The sequence below is a fragment of the Salvia splendens genome, chromosome 3, assembly GCF_004379255.2.
Source record: "Salvia splendens isolate huo1 chromosome 3, SspV2, whole genome shotgun sequence".
Lineage (NCBI taxonomy): Eukaryota > Viridiplantae > Streptophyta > Magnoliopsida > Lamiales > Lamiaceae > Salvia > Salvia splendens.
Window position 1 is genome coordinate 21,714,855 of NC_056034.1, and position 12,683 is coordinate 21,727,537.

Here is a 12,683-nt window from a genome sequence, read left to right on the forward strand (position 1 = left end):
TATATATATATAGACTAGATCTAGATCAATAGCATATCTATATTCACATTCTGAAATTTAGAATGAGAAAAATGGGTGGGAAGAAGCTACATGCTATTATGATTGGCTTCTTCTACCAAGGCCATATCGCCCCTTTCCAAAATCTGGCGATCAAGCTTGCTTCAAGTGGATGTGCTGTCACATTCGTCCACAATGAGTTTGTTCACCATATGTTATCCAAAGGCGTTAACGTGGAGGAGGTCGATCCCTTCGTTGGGGCTCGCCGGGTGGGTCTAGACATACGCTACGCCACAATCAGTGATGGATTCCCGCCGGATTTCAACAGGATAGTCAACTTGGAGCAGCACTGGGAGACGATTTTTCTCGATTTCCCGCACGTGTGGATGAGTTGATCGGAGACATAATTCGCTCTGACGATGAGGCTTTTGCGCATTTTTTGGTTGCTGATACTTTCTACCCTTGGCCTGCAAGTATTGCTAGAAAGTATAACATCTTGAATGTGTCCTTTTGGACACAGCCGGCTCTGATGTTTGCAACGTACTATCACTATGATCTTCTTATAGAGAAGGGCTACTTGCCAATAAAAGGTGTGTATTATTTATGCCTTTAATTTTTCTATATATATACTACGAGATATGATCAGTTGATAACTTTCTAAACTACAACTACGTAAACAACCTATGTTGTGAATGTCAACACAGAGATATTTATATGTCAACTAAATGTAGTTGACATACATATTTCTTCTGTTAACATGTAAATATAGATATTAACAGAAGACATACGTATGTCAACTAAATGTAGTTGACATACAAATGTCTTCGTGTTAACATCTATAACGTAGGTTCTTGACATACTTGTCAGTTATCAATTTAAGATAATTGTCAATCTAACATGACTCTATATACTACTCCCTCGGTCCATTAAATATAAAATATTTGGTTTTCAGCATGGAATTTTATGCAGTATTGTTTTGATGAACAGGTGATGAGGTCGAGAGCAAGGACCCGGCCTTCAACACAAGCATAACCAAAAAGATCGTGGCCGAAGTGTTCGAGCAGGTGAAGCACGCAGATTTCATCCTGATCAACACCGTGCACGAGCTCGAGCACGAATTGGTATCTGATATGTACCACAACCAGTCAATATACACACTCGGCCCTTTAAACTTCACCACCGATGTTGCTCTTCCAAACAACCTAAGGGCCGAAGCAGACTTCACCGAATGGCTCGACTCGAAGCCTCGTGGCTCTGTTTTGTACGTTTCATTCGGTAGTCTCGATCACAGCAACCACCAGCTCGCTGAGGAGATAGTGAACGGGCTTCTCCTCAGCGGAGTCCAGCTTGTTTGGGTGATTCGCGATGGCCCACAAGTTTTGCCCGATTGATTCGAGGACGAGAGCAAGGATCAAGGGCTGATCGTTTCATGGTGCAATCAGAGCGCAATGCTCTCCAATCCTGCCGTTGGAGGATTCTTGACGCACTGTGGGTGGAACTCGATTCTAGAAGCCATATGGTGCGGCGTTCCGATGATCTGTTATCCATTTTTTGCGGATCAGCCAAGCAACGGGGAATTAGTGGTTGATGTTTGGAAGGTGGGGATTATGTCAAACTATACAAGGAAATGATCCATAATTGATGAGAAGATTGGTAATTGATTGTTAATTGATTTGTAATTAATACCTTGTAATAGGCTCCTAGAATAGATTGATCTCTTGCCTTAGATAGTTCTTCCCTTCACCTATAAAAGAAGGAGAAATTGTACATTTTCAATATACAAGAAATAAGAGAACTTATATACTATTCTCTACAAACTCTAAACTACAATGGCTTCAATCGCCGCTGCCCCTCTCGATATCCATCTTCAAGATGGTATCAGAGCAGGTTGTTAACGTGGTGGACTCAGAGAAAGTTCATCACAGTCCCATACCTTTCCCGAGCCATCGACCTTGAACCTGTGAGCAATCAAACATGTCAGATTCCGAAAGTTCAAACCCAACCAACACATCCTTAAACACCATAAACATCCCAACCGATCTTGCGGCGCAATTCGCCGAGTTTCTCAAGATCAGCAATAAACCACCATACATACCATCATCCCAGATTGAATCTCTCGGTGAGATTACCGTCCAGACCAAGTTGAATGGGGACAATTACCCCTTATGGTCAAATCTGATGGAACGTGCAATCGGGTGTAAAGGGCTGACATCTCACATTCTCGTAGTTTCAAACCCCCCACCACTGACCGATCCAAACTATCCAAAATGGCAGCAAAGGGATCACTGCACATTCAATTAGATTATCAACAATATCACACCGGATCTCGTAACAGAGGTCTCGCAATATGCAACCGCCAAGGACCTCTTGGAAGGCCTGGAAATTACATACGGAAGCGGCAGAGATCTGTTCCAAGTATATGACCTACACAGACAGTGTATGACGATGAGGCAGAGAGGAATGACCCTCGAAGCTTTGTGGGTTAAATTTCAAGATCTGTGGATATCCATAGATGCTCGTGACCCAAGCTCAATCGACTACCCACCATCAATTGAGAAGAATAACCAAACAATACAGAGCATGAGAGTGTACCAATTCCTTACCGCACTGGACGAGGGATATGAAGGGATAAAGAAGGAGATTATCAACAAGGATCCACTGCCGAACCCGAGGCAGGTATACGTAATGGTGAGGCGTGAAACCGTCAATGCATGGCTCATCAAGTCAAAAGAACCAAGCCCCGGAATTGGATCCAGCTTAATAACCCTGGACCGGAGCAGAGTCGCCAACAGCCAACCACCGCCGTCTCAACCACTTTTGAGATTTTCAAACAATCGGAGGGGAGAAGAAGATAAAATTCGATTAGTTTGCCATCATTGCGGAGGAAAAAAGCATACGAAAGATACCTGCTTTCTCCTCCACGGATATCCCGATTGGTGGGAAGAGATGAAGAAGAACCGACAGGCGAGGGCAAATCGCGGAGGAGGAAGGGCGGCGACGGCGTCTGTGGCGGTGGCGACAGGAGAACGGGCCGCCCACGCCGACTATTCGACGGGCAACACCAATCCTCCAAATGCCGACTATCTAACGGGAAACCGAGGAACCGAGGAACGAGCCATCGCCACCGTCGCGGCTAGGGCACAGAGCGACGTGAAGGAAATGGAGATGGCGGCTAGGTTTTGGGCTGAAGGTAAAGAGGGGTCTATTTCACAAATAGATCCCTCATTACAAACTCACTCTCAAATTTTACCCCGTTCCAAACATATTTCCATACCCCCCCAGAAATTCCCAAACTTTATTGTTTGACCCGGGATCTTTAAACAAATTAGATTTTGAGCCCCTAGGACTTAATAATCTCCGAAAATTTTCCCAAAAATCTAGAAATTATAATTCTGGTGACCCAACATTTGAAACTTTGAAAATCCACCCTAGTATTCCATGCCATAATACTTTTGAGGCACTGGCAAACTCGTCGATCTCAATTATAGGAGAAAAAACTAGCTATTGGATTTTTGATTGTGGAGCCACAGATACCATGTCATATGATGCAAATGACTTTTTAGAAATCTCAAAATCTCAGAAAAAACTTGTCCAAACAGCTAGTGGGGAATTAGCACCAGTTAAGGGGGCGGGCAATATCCATATTTCCCCTACCTTGCGTCTCTCAAATTGCTTATATGTTCCGTCTCTATCCCATAAACTTCTATCTGTGAGGCATGCAACTAAGGAACTTCACTGCAAGTTACTAATACAACCTCATTTCTGCTTGTTACAGGATACCCAGACGGGGGAGATAGTTGGACGTGGCACTGAACGACACGGACTGTACTATGTGGATAAGGCAGCCCAACAGAGTTCTGCATTGCTGTCTCACGGACTGACTAACAAACAAACATGGCTTTGGCACCGCCGGTTTGGGCACCCTTCTATAGGATATCTTCGTTTACTTTTTCCGAAATTAGTTAATTCCACTCTTGCCTTGAATTGTGAAACCTGTTTTTTGGCCAAAAGTCATAGACATTCATATCATTCGAATAATACTCGTGAAAAGACTCATTTTGCCTTAATTCATTCTGATGTGTGGGGTCCTGCACCGGTTACTGGGGGATAAAGGTTTCGCTATTTTTTGCTGTTTGTAGATGATTTTACACGCATGACATGGGTCTATTTTTTAAAAGCAAAATCTGAAGTTTTTGAAAAATTTACTCAATTCTATACTCTTGTGCAAACTCAATACAAACAGTCTATCCAAATCCTTAGATCCGATAAGGGGGGAGAATTTGTTAATTCCAAAATGCAACTTTTTTGTGCCGAAAAGGGATTAGTTCACCAAACTACCTGCTCATACACTCCGGAACAAAATGGGGCAGCAGAGAGGAAAAATAGATATATTCTGGAAATGACCCGAGCCTTCCTTATTGACTCAAACATACCCAAATCCTTCTGGCCGGAAGCTATAGCCACTTCCGTCTACCTCATTAACCGCCTCCCGACATATATTCTAAACTTCAAAACACCTCTTGATATTTTCTCCCAAAACCATTCCATCCCATCCTCCCTTAGCCTTGAACCAAGAGTGTTTGGGTGTACTGTCTTTGTCCACATTCCTAAGCCAAAAAGAACTAAATTCGCCCTGAGAGCAATCAAGTGTGTTTTTCTAGGATACGGGAGATCTCAAAAAGGGTATCGCTGTTATGATCCAACTTCTCAAACACTATATACCACAATGAATTGTGACTTTGTGGAAGATGAATACTTTTAATGCCAACCTAGGAGTCAGGGGGAGACTAAGGACAACGACGACTCTCTAGATTTCCAGCCTCCTATACCTAGACCGACCATACCCATATCCATGACTGAGTCCCCGGGGGAGAGTAACCAGCCTCCACAGTCATCGCCTGTTACAGATGTCGGTCCACCCGAGACAGTTAGCGGCACCACCGGGCAGCCGAAATCCAACATACAGAACGTGGAATTAAGTGACATGGGCGAACCATCAACCCCGATCTCGGATCCCGAGGTAAACAATTCTGAAAATAGCATTGTACCTTTGCATGTTACAGACAACACTAATAATAACAGGGAAGATGAAGTAGAACCAATGGGCGTAGATGAAGATACTGGGCAGTATGAGTTGCCCGAGAAAAGTACTAGAGGCGTCCCTCCACGAAGATACTCCCCAGATTGGACGGGAAGAAAATCAAGATATTCATTGGCAAATACTGTTCAAGGACAACTCACGGAGATGGCAAGGGCATTTGAGGCCGCCCTATATGAGGAAGAAGAAATTCCACAATCGTTCGAGGATACAATGAGGCACAAACATTGGAGGGATGCAATGAAAAATAAGATAGATCCCTTAAAGAAGAATGGCACGTGGGAAAAGTGCACTTTATCGAAAGGGAAGAAACCAGTTGGATGCAGATGGGTCTTTACTATCAAGAGACGAGCAGATGGTTCAATAGATAGATACAAAGCGCGATTGGTAGCCAAGGGATACACTCAAGTATATGGAGTGGACTATGAAGAGACCTTTTCTCCAGTGGCCAAACTAAATACAGTGAGAACGTTGTTGTCTGTAGCTGCTTGTAAGGACTGGCCTTTGTACCAGTTTGATGTAACCAACGCCTTCTTACATGGAGAACTCGAGAAGGACAAGGAAGTGTACATGGAAGTTCCTCCAGGTTGTTCAGAGGAGTTTGGGGTAGGAGAAGTATGCAGGCTAAGGAAGACTCTATAAGGGCTCAAGCAGTCTCCGAGGATATGGTTCGGAAGATTCTGCCAAGCAATGGTCAAACATGGCTTCACACAAAGCCAATCTGATCATACGCTTTTTCTAACGAGAAGGGGGGATAAGATGACATGCCTAATCATCTATGTGGATGACATGATCATTACTGGATATGACAAAGAAGAAATCCAGAATTTAAAGGAGAATTTGTGCAAGGAATTTGAAATGAAGAACCTCGGAGCCCTAAAGTACTTCTTGGGGATTGAGGTACTGAGATCACAACGTGGGATCTTTCTAAGACAGAAGAAATATGTACTGGATCTGCTGGCAGAAACAGGGCAATTGGAATGCAAACCTGCAAAAAGCCCAATGATTCCAAACCATGGATTGAAAATCGAAGAAGGAGCGAAGTTAGCTGACCGTGGGAAATACCAAAGACTACCACCAACGCTTCAAAAAACATCCTCATTATTGGTGTCCTAACTAAAATTAGAGGATTCAAATGGAAGCGTCCTAAAAACGCAAAACATTAAGTTAATTTGTACTTACTGTTGGAGCGCTTTCTTTTGTGTCATAAATTGTTATTATTTAAAAAAATTCTAACTCAAGTAATTGTGTCTCGATTTTTGCATCCTTAAAAGATTAGTTTTTTGTAGTAATTTTTTCATATTAATGCACGCGAAATGTATTCATATCTTCTATTTCAAAGACTAAAAAGATGCAAATCCAATTTCCAAGGACTAATTTTAATGTTCAATATATTTATTACATAGATGAATAATAGCTAATATCCCCAACGAAATAACTCCACTTTTCACTAACTTACTACACTCACATTCTATTATAGATTTAACTATATAAAAGTTGAACTGAGCATTGCACTAACTTATTTTCATCTATGTTCCTTCACATTTTCTTAAATTCATACTGAATCAAAATGAAACTTTAAATCATGGACGGAGGGAGTATATGAAATATTTACAAAACATATGTGTTTCAGTAATACAGTATTGAACAAAAGTATTAGCAAAACTAACTTCAAATTAATCGCGTGAAACTGTCTGTGTGGAAAGTTGGAAACAACCTACCTAAAAACGATGATTAGACTGATATTGACAATTCCCAAACAAACTGTCAAGTGACATGGATTTATCCATTTTTCATTAAATGACCTGGGATCGATCCATGTATTTGGGCAGTCTCAAATTTTTGGGTCAATTGTCTCATCCATCGAGATACCTACAAATCAGCATGTGAAATAGTCACTAGGCCCGCTGCTGGATACCCTTGGTATTTACCAAAAAAATATAAGAGGCATATTTGATTTGACTCGTGTTTAAAAAATGTATATTTCTTAGTCTATTGTAGTTGAGTCGTATTCCTATTTTTAGTTGTTACACTGTAGTTGAATCTTTTCCCTTTTTGGTGAAAAACAACACATTCTTCTCTCTTATTTTATTTTTTCTTCATCTTTATGTTTTTTTATTCATTCTTACTTTACTCTCTATCAACCTAACTCATTTAACACAATTTTCTTAAATCTTATGCTAAAAAGATATATTTCTACTACAGAGGGTCTGAAGGATTGTGAAAAAAGTTAGTAGATTGTGAATTCTACTTTTATATACTCCTTCCGTCCCATAGAAATAGGCCGAATTTCTTTTTTCGTCCATACCCTACAAATAATTGATATCCATTTATGACAACTTTTTCTCCTTTGCTTTTACTTTAGAGTGAATGATGAGACCAATTTCATGCATCGGTTATGGAGTTAAATTCTATGATTTCTATGAACTAATACACGTTTTAAGTTTAGGTGCATAGAGACTTTGTCAGGTCAAGGAAACGGATGGAAAAATCTACCAGGCAGAGGAAACCGAGGAAAATGGAGTGAAGAAGCCAGCTTGAAACCTGACCTAGGGGATTACGGAAGCAGCTATGAGTAGAAAAGCATCTTTTGAAGGACTTTCTAGGAGGGCAAAATCGATAAATCAATAGAGAAATTACCCTAGAAGTTCGAGCCTCGGCTATAAATAGAGACACAACATGAAGAGAGACAGGATCACTCATCACAATCACTTTTCGCTCTTAGCTCATCACTTCTCACACATATTTCTCTGCGCACTTAAGCAATTATGAGGTAAATTCTGGGAGTTCGTGGCAGCCTAGTTCAATTCCTATGGTGTAACACCGTCCTTGTGAAGGGCGAAGATACAATTGTTTATTTTCTATTGTTTTGAACCGAGACATCATCGTTTTAGAAGCTCGGCATTTATTATTCCCGTTTTGAACCTTCAATATCGTAGTTATGGAAGTTTATGTTTTTTGTTTAGCTGATTCTGATGTTTGATTGTTGTTATTTACTGTTTTGGATGCTTTTCGCAATTGATGTTTTTATTCGGAGTTGAGATCGGGTTAATCGGCGTTGATTTGTTGTTGAATTGGTTGAATTGGAATTGAGGAGTGTAGGTTTGACGTATCAGAGTTGGATTTTGTTGATCTGAGTTGAATTGTTGAACGAAGTTGTGGATCTGAGTCGTAATGTTGTGAAATTTGCATGGTTATGGATATTTACTGTTTTCTGCTTGTCTCGCTCGGCCTAGTAGTTTAGATCTAGTCACTTCGTGTTTTGATCGTAATGTTTGAACTCAGATTTGTGATTGCTCTGTTTTCATATGCTTGATGCTCTGTTTCGCCTTTGTTTATTTAGATTGTTGGAGAAGATGAAGGTAGAAGTTAGTTAGGAGTCGGATCTGTCACTGGTGTTGTTTACTTTCTGCAGCTTTTCCGTCGTCATAGCTAATCGGGAAAATGGTCCCCACTGCATGATACGTATTGTCTAGCTGATCTTGGAAATCTATTTACCTGGCCTAGTAATTTAGTTGTTGAATTTCTCTAGTTAAATTTCATCTTTGTTACTCATGCATGCGTACGTACTTTTTTTGTTCCCTAGGTCTAGCAGATAGGATAGTCACTTTTAATTTCCTTCAAGTCTAGTAGTTAAACAAGTCTTAACCCATGAGTTGCGTGGCAGCAGCCAACCCCTTCCAAGTCCTTTGAACACTTGCTTACCCCTTCCATCTCTGTGGGATCGATCCTTACTACTCTACACTAGCCAATAGTAAATGGTTAAGGTTTTGATAGTAATTGAGAGTATCCTAACGACACAAACAAATAGTTTAGGGAGTTCCTAGATCTAGCGGTTGAGTGAATCCTCTAGACATGTTTGATCTGCACTTTGTACACACGGACACCAGTCTTAGTCTCTTCCGATCAAATCATATGCTATCAGTGAACTACATAAATGATACCTGATATTTTACTTTCGCACATAAATGGTACCTGATCTTTATTTTATATCGTTTTTGGTACCCATGACAAGAATAACCATAGGTACCAAGCATCTGATTTTTTTGTTATGGAGGATATTTTCAGAAATTTCAATTACCAAACATGTGATTTTTTTCCCTCATTTCTTATTTCTTTCTTCTTTAGTTTCTTCTTCTTCTTCTTCTTCTTCTTCTTCTTCTTCTTCTTCATTTTCTTCTTTCTTTTTAGTGTTTTATCTTCCTCTTTTCTTTCTTTTTTCTCCATAGTTTATGTTTCCTCTTTTTTCTATTCTCTTCTTTTTCTTCTTTCTTTTTAGTGTTTTATACATACATCTAATTGCATTCATAATACTCCCTCCGTCCCATAAAAATATGTGTACTTTTCATTTTTATCCGTCCCACAAAAATATGTGCATTCCATTTTTAAAAAATTATATCAATTTAATAATGTAGGTCCCACTTTCCACTAACACTACTTTAACTATCATTCTCCTCCTCCCACTTAGTTTACCATACTATTCTCCTCATCTCTCTTACTTTACCAATTTTGTCTTAATTCTCGTGTCATACCTATAGCCCATATTTTTATGGGACGGAGGGAGTATAAATCAAGAAGAAAACACATAATTAAATTAATTAAATCAATTGAATATTTTTTATCAAATTATTTTAGTACTCATTTTTGGGTTGAAACACCTAACTAAAAATAGTCAACTCTTTATATCATTATGAATACAATTCATAATTTTAAATTTTTATTAAGACTATATTGATTAGTTATTAATTTAATACAAAATTATAATAATTATATACTATTGTATGATTCATAATTTAAATAATTATATTATAATTATTTATTAATTACTACTCCCTCCGTCCCACAAAAATATGCATTCTTTCCTTTTTAGTCCGTTCCAGAATATGCACTTTCTAATTTTGGTGACTTTTTTCTTTCTAATGAGATGGGACCCATTTTTCACTAATAATATTTTAATTACATTTTCTCTCTACATCTGTCTTACTTTACCAATTTTACATTAAAACTCGTGCCGAACCCAAAGTGCTCATTCTTTGGGGACAGAGGGAGTATTAGTTTTTAGTATTATAAGTAACAATAATATTATGATAAAATTAAATATAAATATAACTATAATTATAATTATGTATATTTCAATGATATAAAAAAATAAATTAATTATTAATTTATAACATCAAATAATAATATTAATATTGATTAATAATAATAGTAGTAGTATAAAGAGTGAGGAGAATGAGAGAAGATATTATAATATCACTTTTGGTACGAGTTTTGTGTATGCCCAAATTATCTTTTATGACACAAATGGGAAAATATATTTGTTTAGAGGGCATTTTGGGGTGAAAATTGCATTAGGTGCCAAAAATGTGATTTATAGGTGCCAAAAACGATATAAAATAAAGACCAGGTACCATTTATGTGCGAAAGTGAAAGACCATGTACCATTTATGTAGTTCACTCTTTACTTTTTCATTTATGGGTCATACTATACTCTACATTATTTTAGCTACTTTTTCTCATTCTCTCTTACTTTAACAAGAATACAAATTAAAATCTGTGTCATCTCCAATTACCCTATTTCTATAGACGGAGGGAGTATTAATGTTATAATAAATTATGAGTGAGATAAAACTAGTTGAATGTTGAATTCATTGTTAGAAATAGTAAAAGTAAGTGAAACAATTATTTATGAATAGCCGAAAATGATAAATTGGGATGATGAATGGTGTTGGAAGGAAATAGTAGTTTGTTTTAATTAGATTTGGAAAATGATACTTCTTCCGTCCGTCATTACTTGTTGTCGCTAGTTTTCTTTTCGATCCGTCCGGTAATACTTGTTATAATTATTTTTTACTATTTTTGGTAATGGACCACATGTTTTATTAACTAATTCCACTCATATTTTATTATAAAATTATATAAAAATAAATCCACATTCTGCTAAACTTTTTCAATCCAATTTACCTTGCAATTCATTTTATACAAAGTGTGATAATAAACTTTTTCAATCCACCTTACCTCGCTATTCATTTTATACGAAGTATGATAATAACTTTTTCAATCCACCTCACATTACATTTTATACAAAGTGAGACTATTAATGGTAGAGGAAGGAGTACCACTCACTGGCATATTAATTTGCCGATGCCATTGGTGACTTTTTAGAAAATGAAATCGATCGCATCAAATAATTGCATAATATAATATTCATCCAATTTGTGGTTACCGGCGCAGAATAATTTCACGTGGGCAAGCCAACCGTCTTAGGGAATCCGCAGTGGTGCGGATGTCCCGGCGGACATCTCCGCTGACATCTCAAAAACACCTCCTGCCACGTCATAAGGACTTTCCACTGTACTGTCACGTCATAAGAATTTCTCACAGCACATTGACGGACATCCCCAAGGACATCCCGACGGACTTCCCACAATAATAAAAAATCACAAATTCACCAAATTAAACAATTTACGGAATTAAAATTTCGACACAAAAACGGAGAAATTGCAACCACTTTATTTTTAAAAAAACATACATAGTACAAAAAAAACATACATAATTATTAAAAGTATTTATCTTCGAAAGAAAAGTATTTAGAGAGAGAGAGCAACTATTGGTTATTTTAGTGTAATTAGATTAACTTGATTGATGAATATTATCATAATGAGACACCATATAAGTTTGGAAGTGCGGAGTGCACGCTTGTTTGAATTCATTGTGATTAGACGCGGGTTCAGGGGCAGAGCCCCCGAGTTGCGGGGTCCAATGGGCGGCAGCCCCTGGCTGTGTAGAAAATTTATCCGAAAATATAATTTCTGATAGTGGAAGGATTGATTTGCAATTTTTGAAACTCCTTAAAAAACTGTTAAATTCAGTTAAGAAATGGAAGAGACGCAATGCTTCGTGAAGAGACGCGATGTATCATTTCAAGCCGTATTTATAGAATTTTCGAAAAAAATAATCAAATAATCGGGACGTCCGTGGGGGTCAACGCAATGGCGGACGTCCGCAAGGACGTCGCGATAGACGTCCCAAGAACGCCGCGGAACTCCGGTGTCCGCAGCGGACGTCCGTATCCGCGTCACCCTTGCACAATGGCGGACGCCCGGAACTCCGGTCGGATGTCCGCCAGGACATGCGCCATTGCTGATGCTCTTAGTCTTAACACTAGGAAGGCAGGAAGAGTAGACACTGCGACCCAGTAAAGAATGTTAGAAAATGAAATACAAACTTGCTGGGCGAAAATTACATGGAAAATAAAACAATGAAGATTACACGGAAAAATCTGAGGAGATGCGGTAAGCCGAGTTAAGGAGTCCTCTTTCCGCAAGACGAGATAAGCCCCGGTAGTGCTCTCGGTTTGGCGTGTCGTCCCCAAAGATAAAACGGCTTCGTCTCTGAAGTAGCAGAACCGCTAGCAGCAGAGCTCCGGCAAACAGGAGTAAGGCGGGGGCAGAGCTTCGACGGGAAGATTATGCAGAGAGGGAGAGAGCGTGTATGCAAGAATGCTTGTGTATGTTCTGTGTATAATGCAATGGATGCATGACTATTTATAGGCCAAGTCCACCCGCAGGGGCATTGATGGAGTCAA

General features: G+C 38.9%; 1 pseudogene; it reads left to right on the plus strand.

The window, feature by feature from the left end:
• Positions 1-71: 71 nt before the first annotated feature.
• On the plus strand, positions 72-1,628 carry LOC121796737 (annotated as a pseudogene).
• Positions 1,629-12,683: the final 11,055 nt, after the last annotated feature.